The sequence below is a fragment of the Micromesistius poutassou genome (assembly GCF_964030765.1).
Source record: "Micromesistius poutassou genome assembly, chromosome: 10".
NCBI lineage: Eukaryota > Metazoa > Chordata > Actinopteri > Gadiformes > Gadidae > Micromesistius > Micromesistius poutassou.
The window spans coordinates 10,212,060-10,229,358 of record NC_140280.1 but is presented as its reverse complement, the minus strand read 5'-3'; the positions used below and the strand labels follow the sequence as shown (position 1 = coordinate 10,229,358).

General features: G+C 40.4%; 1 protein-coding gene and 1 long non-coding RNA gene across 2 annotated transcripts in view; one reads left to right on the top strand and one right to left on the bottom strand.

Annotated features, from left to right (window-relative positions):
- Positions 1-17,299, bottom strand: part of fstl4 (follistatin-like 4) — a gene marked incomplete at both ends in the record, with an annotated part of 139,274 nt that overhangs the window by 40,798 nt on the left and 81,177 nt on the right. The window lies entirely within an intron of this gene.
- Positions 6,765-9,206, top strand: LOC311354872. The gene is made up of 3 exons (XR_014637327.1): positions 6,765-7,036; positions 7,868-7,930; positions 8,895-9,206. It is a non-coding gene; the product is annotated as an uncharacterized lncRNA (long non-coding RNA).

Below are 17,299 nucleotides of genomic sequence, written 5' to 3'. Positions count from 1 at the left end.
ATAAAGTTGATTATTTATATACCATCTTATGAAGGCCATAATGCACACACAGACGTTCAAGATACTTCATCACCATGACAACACGGACGATGACATGTCATCACAGAGGCATATGAGGCATAAAAGAGGGAGGGAAGAAATGAATAAAGAGGAAGGTAAGAATTAAAGGGTGAATCAGTGGTCACAGAAAACGGTGGGGTGATGCACCAGGCAAAATGCCCCACTGCAAGGCTAAGAGAGCAGGTCTGGAGCTACCCATTCATTGAGGGGTACAGTTGCAATTGAGAGCAGAAAGAGAGAGAGTGGACTAACATCATTGGAAAACAATCAATGGATGGGCATGACATGAATGTTGATATCAGTGTTTATCCAACATCAAATTACCACTCATTTGGTGGTTACCTGCTGAGACGTAGCGCAGTGGCATGATAATTACCATACTAGCTGGGGGCAGAATTGTAAAAAAGCAATTACCAGTCAATAAATGGATCCATACAGTTTCCATGCTTTGTTTATGTGATCATATAGAGCAGAGAACGCTATTGAACGTCACAGTTTGGTAATCGTAAAGGCTCCGCTACACAGTGTCTCAGGTCTAACTCTCACAAAAAGGACATTGGTACGTTCCTTTTCGGACGGTTGCACAGTGAGGAAAATGATCAAACAGAAAATTGCAGAGATGCACCAGCTTAGAATGCCGTGCGGCACATGCTGTCACAAGAGCGTCAGTCACATTATGCTACATAAGCTAAACAACGGCTGAGGGACCGAGCATTGAAGCACTGTATCCACCCCTGGAACACCTGTGGTCGTCAGTGTGGGAGTATGAAAAAAAAAAGAAGAAAAATGACAGATGGATTACTCAACCTATATAGCATAGTGGAGACGATCTTATACTGCATATTTTCACTAAAGTATCCAATGTATTTAGAGGGTTCAATTACACTGGACACTGGACGGTCAATGGCTGTTTGCGGATAAGGGGGATTATGATGGAGTGGGTGTGTTTTGGAGAAAAAAAAAAAAAAAAAAATCGTAAATAGTTGGTATCCAAAAGATTATCGTTGTGATACAACTGCACACCTTCATTCATCTTTATTCACGTTACACAGTGTAAGTAAACATTGGCTTGTATTTCCAGCACTTAACCACGGGATCTCATGAAGTGCAGTGATTAAAACGCCTGTGTAACAAATGTTCTCAATGACATTCTTTCATTTTTACCAAAAACTGGAAACAAACATCAAAAAAAAAATTTATAAGAAAAAAGAAAGAAAGAAGTCAAATAAATCCTCTGATTAAAGAATGCTCATGTGACTTTAAACATCCATATTGTTGTGAAATAAATGAATGCATAATAATCTTGAAACCTTGGTCATTCCTCAGAGTATAGAGCACTAAGGATGATATCGCACCAGAATCTATAATCATTGCATCCCTAATTGTATTGTGTTGTACTACAGTGCTGATATGCTGGATCTCCAGTGTTAACCAGAGCATTGCTGGTTTGAGGATACCTTTCCTTTCCCTTCCTCCCCAACTCATGCTGTCATCTATGTGTGTGAGACGCTACAAAATATTATGATGCAGTCAAATTAAGAGGTCAGTTTGAGTGTACCCTGCAATGGATGTCTGCAGTGGAATTAATGTCTTAATTAAAGCAACACACCCGTTCCCTGGTTAGTGAGTCAGACAGCATGCTATCTTTAGGCTCATATATTGTCCATCCTCGCTCTTATTCAAAACAACAATAACAAGAGAGATGAGTCCATTCTCTCTCTCTCTCTTTTTCCCGGTTTAAAGAACTTTAAACTAAACTTAAGTATGATGGTCTCTCTTTAACATTCATCGCAGCCAGCCGCTATGAAACGCATCTCCACACTGATATTCGCAACAAGCATATTTTGAATGCGCCTGATCCTCTTCAGTGTAATCATCTCCCACCAAAGCGCCGTCAGTACACCTTCTTTCCCTGAAGCCTCCCCCATACATCATGCCGTGCTCACATTGCCAAAGTAAGGAGCTGGAGTTAAGTGCTTTGCAGTGGCAGCAAATATAATTGTACGGGCGTGTGTATGGGCCTCAAAGCCCTACACTTCTGACTCCAAAGAGTGGTAAAAATGCAATTTTTTTGTGTGTGTGTCTGTGTGTGTGTGTGTGTGTGTGTGTGCGTGTGTGTGACTGTGTGTGTGTGTGTGTTTGTGACTGTGTGTGTGTGTGTGTGTGTGTTTGTGACTGTGTGTGTGTGTGTGTGTGTGTGTGTGTGTGTGTGTGTGTGTGTGTGTGTGTGTGTGTGTGTGTGTGTGTGTGTTTGTTTGTGAGAGAGGGAGAGACATATTTTTAAGGTGATGAATTAATGCATAATCTATTGACTTTCTATGTTACAAATTAATAAATGTCGCCAGGGACACTTAGGTAGATTAAATGTGTACTGGTTTGCACTCAAACTTTAAAATATGCCTTGCCCTTCAAGAAAAACTGCAAGCAAATAACACACTGCTATATATAACTAAATATAATACATAAAGTGGATCCATAAATATTAGTATGGGAACGAAGTAGTGGGTTTTGGGGATGGGTAGGGGGAAAAACAGGAAGTGAGTAGGCTAAGCAAGAGCACTGATTGGTCTTGAAACAGCTGGAATGCAACGAAACACAGGTTACTACCACCACTGGTTGGTACGGTTTGGTAATACAATGCAATAACAATATTTTAGTCAATGCATAGAGAAAGCACTATTCTTGTGTTGAAGGGGACTGCTGTGCTGCTTAGGGAGACAAACTCATCCTCTTTGACACCAAAAAAGCTTTAACACCAGTGAAAAACTGTCAAGGTTCTATTAGTATAGCTGCTTTCACATATGGATGTACAAGTCTATTCTCCTGCTATTCTCCCGACGGGCCTTATATGTGAATGACATATCCTGACGTTGGACCTCCTGAAAAAAGACTACCCCTCAGGTAGTATTTAAGCTGGCGGAAATGTTAATTACCTTATATGTGAATGAGCAGTAGAATGTCGGCATTTCACACCATTTGAGTGGGCGTGTTGATGACGCTTCGGTCTATGTTTGTATGTCATTGAGTGGCACCCGCACCCTAAACGATAATCAGCCTGTTACCTTTTGAAACCTTTCCAAACCCTAAAAGTACACATCATACAATCAATTACAATACATGAGTTCACAGCTGCACACGTATATAGAAAACGTTTTTTAAATTTTTATGTTACACCTTTCCTGCTGTTGACTCCCAGACTGTAGTCGAGGAGCACAGGGGAGACGTTCCCTCCACGTCTGATGTTCTCTCGGGGGTAACGGCAGTGGGTCTGCTTATAGGTTTGAATATGGTTGGAATGAAGCGGCCACCGATTCTTGACAGGCTGGGTACTTTATTCTTAGTTTCACTAACTTTACAGTACACGTTTGCACAGACACAACCGGACTCGCTGCAGCAACATTTAAGATGATCACGATGAGTTCTGCCCATTCTGCCTCCGCACTGTCTGCGGTCAAACCAAAACAAACCTCTATCCTCACGGTTGAACCTCCTGATCCACAAATGCAGAGAAAAGACGGAGGACATATGTCACAACGGCTTATGATTGTGTAAAAAGTAGTATGTCTGTAAGTATGTCTCAGATGAAAGCCTCACATCTCCAAATCTTTAGCCAAACAAGTCTTTATTAACTGCCGCTTAGCAGACACCTCTATCCAAAGAGACTTGCTGGGACTTTCATGGTCAGCATGCTTTATTCTATTAGAATCGAGTGCACCATGTATTATCAAAACACCCTTTCATCAGAGTGACAATGAGTTGCACTGAATTCAGAAATGTGTGGGCAGTTGAACGAGTTTTGGAGACGCTGCCAAGAGGAAAACCGAAGCAAACGAAAGCAACCGAAAACCGTGCTCCAAGGTGAACAGTGCCATCGAAGCCCAATTCGGTGCTTTCATTCGGTTGCCAACTAAGTATATCTGGACTTTAAAGAGAAGGTAAGGTGTGGGCCCCTTGGATACCGAAGGATGCCTGCAGGTGAGGCTGTGGACATTGGGGATCAAACCAAAAACGGTAACACTTTACAATAAGGTACACAGAAACGTAGGTAGTTACTGAGGAACGAATGAGTAACGAATGAGGAACGAATGAGGAACGAATGAGTAACAAATGATGAACGACGAAGTGACAGTTACTCAGTAACTACTGAGGAGTTACTGGTAAACAGACCAGGGGACTACTGAGGAACGAATGAGTAACGAATGAGGAACGAATGAGTAACGAATGATGAACGACGAAGTGACAGTTACTCAGTAACTACTGAGGAGTTACTGGTAAACAGACCAGGGGACTACTGTATTCGTTACTGAGTAACGAATGATGAACAACCAGGGGCCCTAAAGTGACAGTTACTCAGTAACTACTGAGGAGTTACTGGTAAATAGACCAGGGGACTACTGTATTCGTTACTGAGTAACGAATGATGAACAACCAGGGGCCCTAAAGTGACAGTTACTCAGTAACTACTGAGGAGTTACTGGTAAACAGACTAGGGGATACTGTATTAATGAATCATTCTGTGAAATAGCAAACTGACCAATTGATTATGAAAGCAACTGAATTTTCCTGGGATTTCACAATTAGTTAATAAATTAACAAGGCACAGACGGGATGATTGTCATATTTTAATAAAGATATTCACAATACATACATTCATATTCACATTTAAGGTTTATTATGTGGCATTAGTAATGTTGAAGGCTTAAAAGCAATTGTCCACCACTGCAGGGCACGCTGAGGGCTGGCTTGGGTCCCACACTGGATCGACTGGTAGAGCTGGATCTGACTGATGAGTTGTTACTCTTTCGCGATCCATTCGTTCACCAGTAGTTAAGCTTTATGAATCATTTGTTTACCATTAGTGAAGCTTTTTGTGTACCTTCATGTAAAGTAATGCATCATACTGAGTTGTTACTCTTTCGCGAACCATTCGTTCACCAGTAGTTAAGCTTTATGAATCATTCGTTTACCAGTAGTGAAGCTTTTTGTGTACCTTCATGTAAAGTAATGCATCATACTGAGTTGTTACTCTTTCGCGAACCATTCGTTCACCAGTAGTTAAGCTTTATGAATCATTCGTTTACCAGTAGTGAAGCTTTTTGTGTACCTTCATGTAAAGTAATGCATCATACTGAGTTGTTACTCTTTCGCGAACCATTCGTTCACCAGTAGTTAAGCTTTATGAATCATTCGTTTACCAGTAGTGAAGCTTTTTGTGTACCTTCATGTAAAGTAATGCATCATACTGAGTTGTTACTCTTTCGCGAACCATTCGTTCACCAGTAGTTAAGCTTTATGAATCATTCGTTTACCAGTAGTGAAGCTTTTTGTGTACCTTCATGTAAAGTAATGCATCATACTGAGTTGTTACTCTTTCGCGAACCATTCGTTCACCAGTAGTTAAGCTTTATGAATCATTCGTTTACCAGTAGTGAAGCTTTTTGTGTACCTTCATGTAAAGTAATGCATCATACTGAGTTGTTACTCTTTCGCGAACCATTCGTTCACCAGTAGTTAAGCTTTATGAATCATTCGTTTACCAGTAGTGAAGCTTTTTGTGTACCTTCATGTAAAGTAATGCATCATACTGAGTTGTTACTCTTTCGCGAACCATTCGTTCACCAGTAGTTAAGCTTTATGAATCATTCGTTTACCAGTAGTGAAGCTTTTTGTGTACCTTCATGTAAAGTAATGCATCATACTGAGTTGTTACTCTTTCGCGAACCATTTGTTCACCAGTAGTTAAGCTTTTTGAACCATTCGTTTACCAGTAGTGAAGCACTTTCGGGTTAGTTATAAAACCCCAAACCACTGTTGATGACAATGAGGGATCTACAGCCACTTTAGTTAAAAATGTATACAACATAGGGAAATATATATACATATACTGCGCTCATGACACATAACATATAACATAATAACAGGATAATATAGAAAATATCAACAATTTAAAACACAAACAGAAACAAAAAAAGGCATTTTAAAATGTAACAAAAAAAGGCACTCTAAAAACAAAACAAAAACCAGCTCTCTTCATCTGACACGGCTGTAGCGATCCATCGCCTCTTCTGGGGTGAGGACTGAAACAAAGAAAATGATAAACATGTATTAACAGTAGTATTTTGTCAGGATGATGGTAGTGATGATGATACCCCTTCAGAAACATTTATATAGAAATTAGAAGATAAAATGAACATACCGTGATATAATACGGCATTACCGTATATGCCTCAAATCATACCGTGATATAAATTGTAGTCCATACCGTACAGCCCTACTGCATACCTTACCTATAAATGTATTTCATCCAGCTGAATAGGGACAATTTGCTCCTCTCAAAAAGTGACCCGCACCTCACTGACTTCCTCGTCGTTTTCCCTCTATGTTTATTACGTCGGCACTGCCTACAGAAGACAACACATTTCTTCATGATAAATATTAATGTTACTGAACTTGAATTTATAACATGACATATCAGTAAACAAAGGAAGTCATCGATAAAAACCGTACCAAAAAAGAATACTTACCACTGCAGTCCGTCAACGTTTGCGTTTTCCTTCATTTTCATGCTCTTTTTGCAGAGTTTGCATTTTATTTTGGCTTTAAGTAACTTCTTCTTTTGGAGCCATTTTTATCAATTTTAATTTCTTTTTAAAAGTCTGTCTTCCCTCAATAAGCTGAAGAGTACTTCAGCGTGCAGGGTCATGATAACTTCGCATCAAACCGTCTTCCTGTCTTGCACATGCGGACCCACAATGCAATTCGGGAGCGTCCCTTGTCGTCGACGGACGTGTACAGTGGGTAGGGGGCACGTTATACGCAGATCGTTTTACCCCATGCGTCGGACACGCCCACTCTCTTCCGTCGACGGGCAAGGAGGTCGTGCAGAAGGACTTGACAATGGAGACTCAGCGAAAGAGTAAGAGAAAAAGGCAGCCCACGGAAGAGCTTCCACATGTAGAGACAGCCATGTTAGAATGTAAGTACATGCTTTAAAGTTATTTCATTATTAATTGAGAGTGTAATGATTCGGTCACATTGCTTAGCTTCCTAAAATGAGCTAATTTGACATCGTACCACGTCTGTTCTATCACGTATTTTTTGGCCTTGCTAGCTAACCTTGTCACTAACCAATGGATTGCTAGCTGGCTAGATAGCCGACGTTGCAAGCAAATTTTAATTATCTGTCAAACACAAAAGTTTAACTCTTAACTAGGTCAAAAGACCGACGGTTCAACCACTTATCTAATGTTAAATTAGGCGATATGCGATGAAAATGTGGTCCAAGCTTTGAAATTGGACTTGTAAAGTTATTATGTTAGCGCCAGTTACCACGTCTTTGAATAGTTTTTGGAGTTGTTTTTAACTACTAAAAAACCCGAAGACTGCTACATTACACTGTTATAGTGCTATTACGGTAATACCTTTCTCCCTGTTTTTTTTCTTTTCATTTTAGTCCATAGTTACAGTATGTAATGTTAACAACTGAATCTCTCAAACATGTCTTCTACACAATGGACTGCATGTGGAACCATGACAAATGAGTTGATGATGATTTGTCTTAAATCAAAATTACATATGATCATACATATTATTATTACATATTATAACATTAAAGACAATGGATAATGTCATTGCCCAAAGTGAATAAAACCCTTATTTCTTAACTAACTGTATATATATGTTTTTAAGGTATCCATACAATTTTCAAATGAACAAAAACGTCACTCTGTATGCATTCATCAATATCCTTCATGAGGTTTTGAGCCCCTTACACCAACCATTCTTTCTGTGCTCCAAAATGTTACAGCGCCATCGAGTCAGCGGGAACAATCCGAACAGCGCAGTAGCCAAACTGCAGCAGAGGAAGCAGGTAATTAATTTTTTATTTTAAATGTTAAGCATACTTAACAGATATACTCAGATTCATGTGACTGTGAAATTTAGTTGTACACAGTATAATGATTAATAACTGATGAACGTCACTATGAAAACACTATAATAGTGTTATTTTTAAACCTCTTTTCTACTTCCTGGTTTTATGATGTTAAAATAAGGGTGCTCACCTTAACTGGTTGAAGGCTAGTGTCTAGAGGGGATCCAAGACAAGAGGATGCTAGTAATATTTACTCCATTTGTACTTGAACATTGCAGTAACCAAGTATCTACCTTTACATGATATCGTAACCGGAAAGTGCTTTGGGAATGGGAAGGAACTTAGAACAGCAATGACATGAATTAGATTGAGGTCAGTTAAGCCACTTTAAGTTAGTCTACTAAGTAGAAAATAAAAAAGTTTTTGGTTATGGTTATGGTCATGGTGCTGGATTAATTGATCAATTCTTACCCATTTCTTTAACGAGCTAGGTGGTCAGCTGGTCCCAAGTCTGCTTATAATATCAAAGCCACGTCTGAACATGACTGTTCAAAGCAGCATAATGGATGAAGCTACAGCAGGAACATGGCTTTCAAATAACACTAAACAATATAATCCACTTATTCTACCACTTGTCTAAACTATACAGTGCTCCCACTTTACTCTCTAGTCGTGCTCATTTGATTTATAATAACCTACTGTTAAAGAGTACAGATAATACTACTTGAATAGACAGTACACTCACAGTACTCTTGATACTACTGGAAATTACAATTTAATAATTATTATTATTATACCTCTGTACATTCATTACTCTAGAATGTAATTTAGAACTAACTTGCCACTATATAACCCTAATACAAGAATAGTATTAATACTAGTAAACCCCTAACCAACTGCACTACCATCATCCTGACAAAATACTACTGTTAATACATGTTTATCATTTTCTTTGTTTCAGTCCTCACCCCAGAAGAGGCGATGGATCGCTACAGCCGTGTCAGATGAAGAGAGCTGGTTTTTGTTTTGTTTTTAGAGTGCCTTTTTTTGTTACATTTTAAAATGCCTTTTTTTGTTTCTGTTTGTGTTTTAAATTGTTGATATTTTCTATATTATCCTGTTATTATGTTATATGTTATGTGTCATGAGCGCAGTATATGTATATATATTTCCCTATGTTGTATACATTTTTAACTAAAGTGGCTGTAGATCCCTCATTGTCATCAACAGTGGTTTGGGGTTTTATAACTAACCCGAAAGTGCTTCACTACTGGTAAACGAATGGTTCAAAAAGCTTAACTACTGGTGAACAAATGGTTCGCGAAAGAGTAACAACTCAGTATGATGCATTACTTTACATGAAGGTACACAAAAAGCTTCACTACTGGTAAACGAATGATTCATAAAGCTTAACTACTGGTGAACGAATGGTTCGCGAAAGAGTAACAACTCAGTATGATGCATTACTTTACATGAAGGTACACAAAAAGCTTCACTACTGGTAAACGAATGATTCATAAAGCTTAACTACTGGTGAACGAATGGTTAGCGAAAGAGTAACAACTCAGTATGATGCATTACTTTACATGAAGGTACACAAAAAGCTTCACTACTGGTAAACGAATGATTCATAAAGCTTAACTACTGGTGAACGAATGGTTCGCGAAAGAGTAACAACTCAGTATGATGCATTACTTTACATGAAGGTACACAAAAAGCTTCACTACTGGTAAACGAATGATTCATAAAGCTTAACTACTGGTGAACGAATGGTTCGCGAAAGAGTAACAACTCAGTATGATGCATTACTTTACATGAAGGTACACAAAAAGCTTCACTACTGGTAAACGAATGATTCATAAAGCTTAACTACTGGTGAACGAATGGTTCGCGAAAGAGTAACAACTCAGTATGATGCATTACTTTACATGAAGGTACACAAAAAGCTTCACTACTGGTAAACGAATGATTCATAAAGCTTAACTACTGGTGAACGAATGGTTCGCGAAAGAGTAACAACTCAGTATGATGCATTACTTTACATGAAGGTACACAAAAAGCTTCACTACTGGTAAACGAATGATTCATAAAGCTTAACTACTGGTGAACGAATGGTTCGCGAAAGAGTAACAACTCAGTATGATGCATTACTTTACATGAAGGTACACAAAAAGCTTCACTACTGGTAAACGAATGATTCATAAAGCTTAACTACTGGTGAACGAATGGTTCGCGAAAGAGTAACAACTCAGTATGATGCATTACTTTACATGAAGGTACACAAAAAGCTTCACTAATGGTAAACAAATGATTCATAAAGCTTAACTACTGGTGAACGAATGGATCGCGAAAGAGTAACAACTCATCAGTCAGATCCAGCTCTACCAGTCGATCCAGTGTGGGACCCAAGCCAGCCCTCAGCGTGCCCTGCAGTGGTGGACAATTGCTTTTAAGCCTTCAACATTACTAATGCCACATAATAAACCTTAAATGTGAATATGAATGTATGTATTGTGAATATCTTTATTAAAATATGACAATCATCCCGTCTGTGCCTTGTTAATTTATTAACTAATTGTGAAATCCCAGGAAAATTCAGTTGCTTTCATAATCAATTGGTCAGTTTGCTATTTCACAGAATGATTCATTAATACAGTATCGAATCAGTAACGAAGTAACGAATACAGTAGTCTCAGTAACGAATACAGTAGTCCCCTGGTCTATTTACCAGTAACTCCTCAGTAGTTACTGAGTAACTGTCACTTTAGGGCCCCTGGTTGTTCATCATTCGTTACTCAGTAACGAATACAGTAGTCCCCTGGTCTGTTTACCAGTAACTCCTCAGTAGTTACTGAGTAACTGTCACTTCGTCGTTCATCATTCGTTACTCATTCGTTCCTCATTCGTTACTCATTCGTTCCTCAGTAGTCCCCTGGTCTGTTTACCAGTAACTCCTCAGTAGTTACTGAGTAACTGTCACTTCGTCGTTCATCATTCGTTACTCATTCGTTCCTCATTCGTTACTCATTCGTTCCTCAGTAACTACCTACGTTTCTGTGTACCTTATTGTAAAGTGTTACCCCAAAAACCTTCGTGCTTGGAGCTAAACACCCTAGCCAAACCCCCACTTTCCGCACACCCCTTGGGCTCAAATCTCCAATCTGTTAAGCCTCTGATGAAGCATCCAATGGACCTGACCATGGAGAAGACGGTTCCATCTATCATGCTGGTAAGGGGGGGGTGAGGCCGTCTCAGATTAGTGCCAGTTGTAGGCAGGGTCTGATCACTCAGCTGACGTTGCCTTCAAAAAATTCCCTTTTCAGCTTTGAGAAAAAACGGAATGAAAATACTGTAATGTCCAACTGCATGGAGACTTGCATTGTTAACTTCTCGAATGCATGTGCACTGTGCACTCAAAATTGCTCAAAAATGACGTTCGAATATTCCCTCTAAAAAAACCACATATTCGAACTATTCGAATATCTATATTTGCGCATTATGTCAATGACGTGCATTACGTCAATAACAGGACAAACTAATACAACGAGACATAACTACTTGTATAGGTTGTTTATTTAAGTTTTAACATATTTGACAAATTATTACCTAAATTAACTAATGGCCAAGACCACAGACCTCGCTCTGCGCATACTGGTTTGAACAAACAGCAACAATAAACAAATGCTGAGTGCTGATCAAGAGTTTTGTGCAAGCAATTTAAGGTCCCGACTCTTGTCGCTTGTGCTCGCCCACTCGCAAAGCAGACAGCCGCACCGCGGCTGCCGCAGGTGCAGTGGCGGAGCTAGACTTTTATACAAGGGGTGGCCAGAGGGTGCCCAAGGCTTTATAGGGCGGGGGGGGGGGGGGGGGGGGAAATAAATTGAAACATGCAGTGAACTGTCAATCAACTAGGGTGGCACCTAGGGTGGCCACCCCGGCCCCCCCTCTGGCCACTGCGCAGGTGTGTGTTTTTCCAGATTCAAGAACTGTAGTCTCCGTTGATAACACTGCTCACTCACTATGGCGACAGGAATAAGGAGTCAAGACACACATCTGGTTGCAGAGTTTGCAATCAAGAGTCAACACTAGATCAACTAGCTCAATCTTCCAAAACAAACAGTTATATCTTCATCCTGTACACTGTACATTTGACTAACTTTAACCCTTGAAATACAAATACAACTTTGTATGATGATTGAATAACATCTTGGGGATACATTATATTGCTTATACGCTACATAAAGCACTTATTATAAAGTAAATTAAACACATTGCTGGTAACTAGGATTCTAACAGTGGTAAAAAATAAACAAACCCTGACAATCTCTAGGAAGAGGGAGCATTTTGAACTTGAGTCCTGAACTTTGCGTGTGCCTGTCTTCTAAGCAGTGTGCTGGTGGGGAAGGCTGTTGCTATGGGAGACAGGGAGCCCACAACAGTCCACTAAGCAGAAAAAAAGGACCCTGGAGAATACGATGAAAGAATCAATTATTATTCATTATTATTATTACAAATAAACAAGGCCTCTTAGATTTCACCTGCCTCCTATTTTTACATTCCATTTAAATATGTGCCTGTCGAAAAGCCAAAGTGATTAGAGTAACACAGCACCAGCTCTGTAAACCCATTGTAATAATGCATTCTTTCATTTGGATTGAATCATTATTTGTATGCATAATTCACCCTCTGATTTGGCAAAAAAATACAATTTAAATTCACCTTAAAGGAGAATTTCACCGGTGGAAACATGAATCTGTATTGAAAGTGGGTGATATATTTAGTCGAATAGAAACATAAAATTCTAATTTGGTGCCTTCTTGACCGAGGAAAGCCAGACAGTGACTTTTTCCGCTTGTGGATTGAAGACGACAACTCCCACAAAGCCAATCAGCGTTCACTCCCTGAGGGACGTAACATAACAGCCAATCAGCGTTCATTCTTAGGGGAAAATGAGGGAATGATGCAGGACCATTCAAAAATATGACTGGGTTACTAATGATACAAAGCTTAATGCAAATGAGTGAAGTGTCCCTTCAATACAACATTGCGAAATGACATCAGCCTTTGCAGGAGGGAACCTGAATACGCTTCAGGTTCAAATAAGTGAATGTAGAAAGATGCGACATTTTGGGTGTGAGAGGAAGAGGATTGTGTGTAGTGTGAATATTTGCTGTCAACACAGTGAGCTGAGTTGTGTGTGAGTCTTGCGTGTCTGTGTGTGCGTGTGAGAAAAGCAAACACTTCTGGTGGCTGTTGATTCCTCCACTCCTCCCTCCCTCTCACTCTGTCTCTCTCTCTCTGGCGCTCTCTCTCTCTCTCTCTCTCTCTCTCTCTCTCTCTCTCTCTCTCTCTCTCACACACAGAAGTGTTTTGTTGTCCTGTTCATCTCTCTTGAGTCTAGGTGTGTCTAGGACTTCATCAAGGCCAACAGTGCCGGGGAAAAACTCCTTCATTAAAACATAGACATCATCACTCTAAACAAGCCATCTGTACCGACTGATGATTTACACTCAACAGATGTTTAACAATACAGAACTTTGTTCCTCGCCATTTGATTTATCTTCAATTGCAGACACCTCCATGACGCTCACACAAATATGCACACAAACAAAGAAATGTGAACACATGTAACAGTTGCCACAAATCACAATGCTGTGCATCTGGGCAAAGGTGTAATTGAAAGTTAACACCGTATTCTGTGTTGTTTGGTGTGAGTCTACAGCCAGCCTGTTTGGTCTTCTGTCTCCAGGAGAGCAGGAGTTGAAGGTGTGAGCTGGAGGAAAAGTTTAAGAGATTGAGGAGGGAGGAGATAGGAGTAGAGTACAGCAATGCAGAACGAGCACCTGCTTGCAAACACACACACACACACACACACACACACACACACACACACACACACACACACACACATATACACTTACACGTTCAGATACACACACAAACCCAAATATGCATACAAGTAGCATTAGAGAGAGAGAGGGAACAGAGAAAGGGCTGGTGAACAAGTGGGCGAGAGGGAACATATCTCTGCAAGTGTGTGTGTGTGTGTGTGTGTGTGCATGTGCGTGCCTGCGTGCATGTCTGTGTGCGAGTGTGAGTGCGTGCATGTGTGCGCGCGTGTGTGTGCATGTGCGTGCCTGCGTCGTGCATGTCTGTGTGCGAGTGCGTGTGCGTGTGTGCGTGCGCGCGTGCATGCTTGCCTTCACGTGTGCGTCTGTGCGTGTGGGTTAGGGATAGCGGCTGACGGTTGTCGTGGTAGGAGCTCCGAGTCGAGGGAGGCCTGATATTGAATTATTTCAGGCGGGAGAAGAGATAAAAGCAAGACCCCATACTGCGCCGCTGAGAGCCACGGGGGCCGCAGGCTGAGGAGCACCGGGCTTTCCTGACACTCATGCCCACCCCTCAGGAGCCCCTTGGCGGGGAGAGAGAGACACACAAAATAACTGAAGAAAGGAGAAGAAAGGAAGGAATATTGAAAAGGGTAATGGGTTAAATCAAAGTATTCCCCCCCCCGCCTCATTTCCCCTTCCTCTGGAAACCCATCCCCCCCCTGCCACGCCCCCGCTCTCCTTCCACCATGCCCAGATTTGCATCTGTGTGGTTAATTAAAGGAGCAAATGTGAAATTCAAAGGGAGCAGAAATGAAGGAGGGACAGATGGAGAGATAGATGAGAGGCAGGCAGGGGAGGGGACGGAGAGGATTATTTGCAGCGTGTAATTCGGGGAGATATTAGACGTCTGGGGGGGCATGTCACGCTAGGAAGTCGTCTCCCTAATGATCTTCTGATGAGCTTCCAGATGTACCACGGTGACTCGTACCATTTCTGTCCATCAGGTCTCTGCTTTGACGATGGTCGGACACGTCGTCAAGTGCTTCAGATAAATGCATTACAATGGTCATTTGTAAGGCATTACGCCACGTTGTACACATGTACAAAGACCATCGTCGCACCCCTTAACCACATGGTGGAGTTGAGATTGTTTTTGCTGTGTGATGCCCCATTCATGGAAACTCATTGACAAAAAATGGTATTATTAGTGGTTTGCGTGTATGTGACACCACTGATAATGCTAAACTAATACCTCATACGCCATACGTCATAGACATGTTGGCACCCCAGTATTTATAGACTATCAAACACAAACATTTAGCTGAATGTGAAACACCTATAGGTGGCCAGGGCTTTTTAAGAGCTGTTCGATTTATCCTAGACTAATGCTCACTTCTGAATTAAGCAGCGTAGCAGCGAGCAACCATGCTTCTCTTGTTTTTGACACGCATGTGTCATTTTCTCACTCACGCATTGGACACGTTGCACTGACTCACGGTTCATCGAGTTTGTGGGTGATTTAAATAGGTGTGCTCTATTTAAATCCAATGATCCAATTTGATGTTTTGCCAACCGTGAACACAATGAAGATGTGCAAGCTCATTATTTCTCATCCTGCCTGTAGTCGGTGTATCTATGACTCTGATGTGAAAGTATTGTGTGACCTGAGTCACACTATGGCGCCTCTGAAAGCCGAGAGCAGATCATATAGACCCCTGATCCCCTGACAAGGAACAGGAGGGAGAGAGAGAGATTGAGAGTGAGTCACAGCAAACAATAAACAAGCAAATAATATTAATAGTATAATGATGTATTTCTGTGCTGTTTTTAATGAGAGAAATTTTCATCAACAAGCTTCTTTTAGTACGTAATCGTCTCCTGGGAATGAGTGCTAGCTTATAAAAAGCCTTTTCAATATGGAACTGGTGACTTTCTTGATCTTGAGCAAAATTGCATGAAGGACTGTGGTAAAAGATGTCTGTTTTGAAGTACACATGGGCTGTGTACTTACATATATATTTGACATGATATACACAAAATATATATACACATTTTAATAATTGTCTTTTCTGTTCTTCTGCTCTCCCTGCCCATGTGTATACACAGAGAGATAATGTATTTTCCCTTGAAGGGGTGTCACTGATTCCGATTTCCGAATCTGATTCGTCAGGCAAGAACTGAGAATCGACGCATCATAAAAGAACATTTTTATATATGCGGCTCAATGATGTCTTATTTGTTGTTCTTTTCACCATATAGGTGCAACAACAATGTTCAATGTAATCTGCATTCATTCACCCATTTAAAATAAAGGCTACTATTAACCTTACATATATATAAGAATATAGACTAATATCATATTCAGTATTTAATATCATACATCATGAACTCAGTGGCAGGTCTCTGTGGCGATGGAGAGCTCCGTTCTGTCTCATTATACACAACATTCACATCAAAATATGACAGACCCTGCATCGATAAAGAGACTGTAGCAGCTTCTGACTGATAACGGCATGAAATACTTGTGAACGATACGTTTCAGCGTATAGAACAAATTAGGCACCATTCAGTTCAAGCTGAACTGTTCAAGCAGAACAGTGAAGATGCAGTACGAGTTCCAACGGAAACAATCCATTCCACCGGAGCGAGTGGTGAAAAGCTGCTGTTGACTCAGTTTCATTTGACTTTTTGATGGTTTTGAAATGCTGCTAAACGTTTGAAGTTTTATACCTGATTTGTATATCCCTCTAGACTCACAGGCTCTACTTTGGAGGCAAATGATTGAATGGTGCCACTGCCCTGGCTGGATATCCGACAATAAGGACATTTATTGAAAGCAAGTAAGTTATAGAAGCCAGCAATGCTGTGGTATCATTCATTTAGCACCCCCACCCAGTGGAATGCCATGCCGTTACACACACAATGTTTTCCCGACACAGCGATTTGACTTTTAAAGAAGATTTCAACTAAATGTCTTTCTCTCGAAGATTTGAATCGTCAAAGTCACCCCTAGTTCCCTTACTCTCAACCAAATCCATCCTAATTTGTTCATTGGCAAATCCGTTAACTGTACTATAGACCTGCTGTACACCTAGCAGTCTAAAGGTGTAGTAGTACATGCCACCACCAAATTGTGCTCCAGTGTGTCCTGAGATAATTTTATGGGGAATATTTATCTAGGCTTTTGAACTGCCCCAGAGACAGAGGGTGCGGTATAAATAGACACTACTGTGGGAGAAGTAACAGGAATAGGAATAGTGTCTGGCATTAAAAAAAAAAGGAAATGTTTTTGGAGCCATGATCCATATTTACTTAGCCATGATAATATTTACTATTTACTACTGTTTTCTTAATCTGATGCATGCACTGAATAAAAATATCAGTGTGCCTTAACTTTAGTCTACTTAACTGTTTACCATCTCTTCTACTCCACTATACTCTTTTAGCGAAAAGCACTTTCTCTTGTAAATAATCCTTGCTTCTCTAATTTTCCATACCATATTTTCTTTTATCAACTATGCATTGCATTCACTCT